The sequence below is a fragment of the Phragmites australis genome, chromosome 7 (assembly GCF_958298935.1).
Source record: "Phragmites australis chromosome 7, lpPhrAust1.1, whole genome shotgun sequence".
Classification (NCBI taxonomy): domain Eukaryota; kingdom Viridiplantae; phylum Streptophyta; class Magnoliopsida; order Poales; family Poaceae; genus Phragmites; species Phragmites australis.
Window position 1 is genome coordinate 4,828,355 of NC_084927.1, and position 6,319 is coordinate 4,834,673.

Sequence of the window (6,319 nt, forward strand, 5' to 3'; positions counted from 1 at the left end):
AGTAACTTGCTCTAAAATCTTTTTAAATCTTGACCCTTTAATATATGTAATAGGTTAGCGGACGTCAACCTTAACGGGGGTGTTACTAACGGACTATGACGAACTCAACTCGGACATGAAGGGGAAGGAACCAAAAGGGAGGGAGAGAGGCTCTGCTGCCGGTGGCGAGGGGGAGGCGTGGTCACTGGGAACTAGGGTGGACCAGCGTATCACGGCGAAAGTATTGTTCTTGCCACGGAACTAGTTAATTTGTTCTTAGTTTCAACGAACAAATCACTTTGTTAGGCAGAAACGGAGCTTCATGTACATGTAAATCCGAGTATTGAAATACCATGCATGCACAATCATTATTTATTTCATGAACTTCATGGAGCTTTCTATTCCGTTAACGAGGGAAAATAACACCATTTATTTTATTCATTAGACATTGAAAAGCAAACATATTGCATCAGCATATTATGACATCAACCCGACAAATATACATCGTGTCAGGATTCAGAAGGAACACAAAAACTCACGGCTCGCAGGAACGCATATGTATTACATGCAATTTATTTTTTATAGTATTATATAGGTGAATGTATCTTTCCCGTTGCACCATAACTAGTTGTTGTTCTCCCAGAACTGCGATTGGAGCCAATCTATGAGTTTCTTTTCCAACTGAAATGCCTTGGCCAAAACATCGTCCGAGATCGGTGGCTTTGATCCAAACACTGCATTAGCAACGGTAATAACCCCAGGGTTTTGGCTGCTGAGTGATGACAATGCAGCTGCTGGCTTGTCATGCGCTAGGTTCATTTGGAAGTGGATCATTGTCTTTGGAAATACGAACACATCACCTTTCTTAACCACCTTGGAGAAGAGCCTGTTGGGGTTGGACGTGACAAAGCCAAGGTAGAGTATTCCCTCAAGCACGGTGAGGAGCTCAGTGGCACGGGGGTGTATGTGTGGCGGGTTCACACCCAAAGACGCATAGTCGATGCGTGCCAGCGAGATGCCAAGGGTGTTGAGGCCAGGAAGTTCATCACGTTGATGTTGGTGACGTTGGACCCAACCTTGCTACTCATAGTATCCCTAGGCTGATCGATTATCCTAGCATCATTGAAGAAGTCATCTGAGGTGACGGCCATTGGGTCCTTGCAAACAAATCCATTTACTCGCACTGCACACATAGACAAAGTAATTAACATGTATACACAAAGCTCAGAAAGCAGTAAATGGATGTTTTGGATAAGTAGAAATAATATTTTGTTTTATTGCCAGTACGAAGAAGACACAATTTCAAATGTGACCAGTGATATGCTACAAGAACATTACAACATCATCACACACATACATACAGACATACATACCAGGCAAGTTCATGTCAGCGACGCAAAAGTCTTGGAGAGGGCTAGGATCAAAGGCGACTGCCTGCCACGAGGCCAGCGCAAGAAGGGGAGCGAGGAGAAACAAGGAGGAAGATGAAGCCATTGTATTCTCTGGTAGCTAGCTCCTGTGTTTATCGTTTGGGTGAGATGCTATGGCCATGAAGGGGATGGATGTGCCTATATAGCAGCAGATCAGATCACATCGATCGAGGTACGTGGCGCAAGCAATAGTCTGGTGGCATCGCTTGGATGTGAGCTACACAAAAATTCAAGTGCGTGGAACTGACCAACGGATTGAAATAGTCCATGCTGGCTGCAAGAACATAATTGATGATTAAATATTTCATCTATGTCTACCAGCTTCTCAGGTTTCTTTAAAAATATATATACACATATCTGCTCTGACTAATCTGATGTGTGCTCGACCATCTTACGTAACCCTCTATAGTCACAAAAGAGTGTGTTTCGAGTTACGTATAATCAACATGTTTAAACTTTGATCATTATTATATTTCTTCTGAATATTTCGATTGAACTTTTGAAAATAGTATAGTTAGATTTGTCTTGAATTGTAGTTTCATAATATTATAAATTTACTATGTATGGCATATAATTTATACGAGAAATTAGTAGTCAAATTACTGCATTGGTGACCAATTAAGCTGATGTCATAAACGATATTCTTCTGTGACTGGAGAAAATATTTTGGACGACTGAGTAGAAGTTATGATCATTTGATGTGCCACCTAACAATGGTGGATTGCAACCACTAATTATATGGTAAAGAAAAGTCATCATCCATTTGTCCAATTCAATCGGTTTGGCTACTTCTTCTGATGGTGGTTTCTAAACATGAGTTACTCAGCCATATAGGATGTTTCACTGACATGAGAAAGGATTAAAGAGGAGAGGGAAATATAGACACATTACTACAGAACTGATCTTATATGCTGGCCCATCACTGTTGGTTTCTAATGGACTGACGGTGATGGGGTATCACTACCGGTTCATAAGTCGTGCGGGAAGAATTAGCCATCATGGTTTATGAACCGGCAGTGATAAGTATCATCACTGCCGGTTGATGGATTGAGCTGATAGTGATGCTCTACTCTCTCATCACTACTGGCTTAATCTACCGACCAGTAGTGATAACATAACATCACTGCCGGCTGGTTAAATGAGCCGGCAGTGATGTCCTGACTATATAAAAGTCGCCCTCTCCTCCTGCATGCTTGAGCACAACAGAGAGGAGCTCTGTTCTTGCTCGGTGGCGACCATTTTTGCTCATCAAGATCTTGGTGGCTTCAAAATTTTGAGGAATCCTCATGCCCTAGGTGTTCCAAGGTGTGTAACTTCCTCTTCAATCCATTTCTATTTGAATTTTATTTGCTAAATTGCTCTAGATTTTGAAATGATGGAGATGAACCTATGGCCATGATGTTTTGAGATAATGTAGATACAATTATACCTCATTTATGATATGGAAGCTTCAATTTTGGTTGAAAGTGTCTTTATTATTGATTTACACTAGCTCTATGTATGAGTATATTTATTTTTGGTTTTTAATGAATTAGAAAATTTAGCCATGATATTAAGGTATATAGCAAACTCCAATTATATTTTTATATTTTAATTAATTAGCAAGCTCCAATATAGAAAATTTAGATATGAGCATATTTATGGTTGATTTTTAGTGAATTAGAAAACTTAGTCATGATATTTAGGTATGTAGAAAGCTCTAATTATATTTTTTCTATTTTAATTAATTAGCATGTTCCCAATATGGAAACTTTAGGTTTGAGTGTATTTATTTATTTTTTTAATGAATTAGAAATTTTCGTCATGATATTTAGGTATGTAGCTAGATACAATTATATTTATGTATGAGCGTATTTATTTTTCATGTTTCCTTAATGAGTCATAGATAAGGTGTTGAATAATAAAGAAAATTTTTAGGGATGACACCAACAAATACTCATCAGAAGCGGACGCGAAAGCATGCAAAAGACGGCTCCTCCAACCTGGGTCAATTGCCGGTAGGAGATGACAATGTAATTTATTTTTTGGTGATTACAAAATATTCTAGATGTTATGAATTTGAATTTACAATAATAATATAATTGTAGATGGATAGAAGATGGATGTACGATGCGAGCCGTGTGAGCGTAGAGTAAAAGAACGGCATGAATTGTTTCCTGGTACAAGCCACGACGCACAAGTCAAATACACATCTCAATACATATGCTGTCCATGTGTCAATTACAAGAACAAGAAGCAGTTCTCCAGCACCCAGCAGATACATTCCCACTTGATGCTAAGGTGCTTTATGACTGGCTATACCCGTTGGATCGAGCACGGTGAAGCTGAGATAGTACAAGAAGGACAATACATTGAAAGAGACGATGAAGACATGTGCACCGATATACCGGTCGATGAATACATCAATATGCTGCCTCCCAGAGATACGTTGGCCGATGATGATCTAGAGGAGATGTTGGCCGACGCCGACGTCGATGATCTGGAGTAGATGTTGCGCGATGGGGAGGAGAACTTCACTAATGAAAGAGAGTTTCAAAAGTCCCAGTGTATATTAGAGGACTTTAAAATACCGTTGTTCCTAGGCTATGAGAAGGAGTATACAAAGTTACGTACAATGCTTTCACTGCTGCAATTGAAGGCAAATAATGGGTGGTTTGATACAAGCTTCACAGAGTTGTTACTGTTCTTGAAGAAATTGCTTCCAAAGAAAAATGTGCTGCTAGAAAACACGTACCAGGCCAAGCAGGTTGTGTACCTATTGGGGTTGGAAGTACAGAAAATACATGTATATCCAAATGATTGCATGTTGTATCGCGGAGAGCATGCAGACATGCAAGCGTGTCTCGTTTGTGGTGCAGCACGGTATGAGCATGACGGTGATGATATCAATGGTGAAGGAAAGAAGAAAAGGCGTCCCGCGAAGGTGATGTGGTATTTTCCTATAGTCCCCCGTTTGGAGCGTTTATTCGCGAACAAAAGGCATGCCGAACTGATGCGATGGCACGCCGATGAGTGCAAGGATGATGGAATACTGAGACACCCCGCTGATTCTATGCAGTGGAGAAACATCGATAGGAAATACAAGAAGCCCTTTGCAGAAGATGTGAGGAATATAAGATTTGTGTTGAGTACGGATGGGATGAATCCATTCAGCAACATGAGCAGTAGTCATAGTACTTGGCATGTGACTCTATGTATCTACAATCTTTCTCCTTGGTTGTGTATGAAGCGGAAGTACATTATGATGCCGGTGCTGATACCAGGGTCGAGGCAACCTGGCAATGATATCGATATCTACCTGAAACCATTAATGGAAGATCTTGTAATACTGTGGAATGATGGTGTGCAGGTATGGGATGCATACAAATGAGAGAACTTCACCCTACACGCAATGCTGTTCGTAAAAATTCAAGATTGGCCTGCCCTTGGCAATTTATCGGGCCAGATTGTCAAAGGCTATTGTGCATGCGTGTATTGCTTGGATGAAACAGAGAGCTTATGACTGAAGAACAACCAAAAAATGGTGTACCTAGTCATTATAAATTTCTTCACAAGAATCACCCGTACCGCAGCAACAGGAGAGCTTTTGATGGGAAAGTTGAGACTCGATCACCCCCTAAGCATCACACTGGGAGACAAGTATATGAGATGGTAAAGGGACTTAGAGTTATCCTTGAAAAGGGACACGGGAGTACACCAGTTCCAAAATCTAATCTTAGAGCTCCTATGTTCAAAAAGAAATATGTCTTTTATGAACGCAACGCTCCAAAATACGCACAAGTGTGTTACAACCTGCTGAAATACATGCCCTTCAAGAACAGATGGCCGGGTTCTTATTGGAACATGTTATCAACCCAAATGGTGAGTTTCATGAACTGATCATGCTGTCCACGCGTGTGAAACCTTTAGATGACACCTTACCTTCAAGCAGAGAGTATGTGATAAGGAGTAAGGCTACCAAGGGGATTGACAACGTATTCTATTTCTGCAATTCACACAATATTAATGAATGACATTACCTGTGCTACGATATGCCACCGGTGTGTCAATGACATGTGGGACTATGTCCCATTTGTCATTCTCACAATGGATGGCATATCGTAGAACCAACACTTATTCAGTTGTAAATCATAGATTTTTCTATTTATTAATGAATTATATGAATTACTATGTATGATGTGAAGTTGGTATCGTCGGATGACTCTTGGACACAATGGCCTTCCAACGATGATGCGAAAGAGGAATAAGAAGCGGCATCTTGTAAACGTGCCCAAGAGGAGGAGGATGAGAGGCTAGCCCATGAGCTGTGCACTGCGGAAGAGCAAGAAACAGTATCCCGTAAACACGCCTAGGAGGCGTAGGACAAGAGGGTGGCCCGTTAGTGTGCTACAGAGGAGGCCGAAGGCTCAAAACCTAGAGGTGTTTAGGCATCAGACTTTGATGTCTTTGACACACCGGCGAGCCTGGAGCATAGGTGGCGCTAGGGTCGATCAGGCGTTCCGAGTCCTCCGCTCCACCACCATCGCCCCCCCCCCCCCGGCATCCCCGGACGTACTCACGCCATCAATCATCAGTGCGGGGACGCGGTCCTCGTCGCGGGAGAGGTAGAGGGATACTAGACTGGCTCAACTCAACTGACTTTTTAGAGGGTGATTTGTAATATTGTGTGTTTGTCGATGCGTGACTTGTAATATGTGTTCATTACTATATATTAATGAAGGTGTTTTTATTATTGATTTATAGTAAATATATGTATCATTGTATGCATGTATTGAGAGAGAGATGGAGAGATTGAGGAGAGAGAGAGAGAGAGAGTACAAAGAGGACAGAGAGGAGGACCGTGGAGGGGGGAGAGGGAAAACATTGCTGACTCAAACCTTTGGCCAGCAGTGATATCAAAGGCATCACTA

The 6,319-nt window shown here is 41.4% G+C and overlaps 1 pseudogene; it reads right to left on the bottom strand.

The window, feature by feature from the left end:
- Window positions 1–391: 391 nt before the first annotated feature.
- LOC133923417 (germin-like protein 8-4) lies at window positions 392–1,473 on the bottom strand (annotated as a pseudogene).
- Window positions 1,474–6,319: the final 4,846 nt, after the last annotated feature.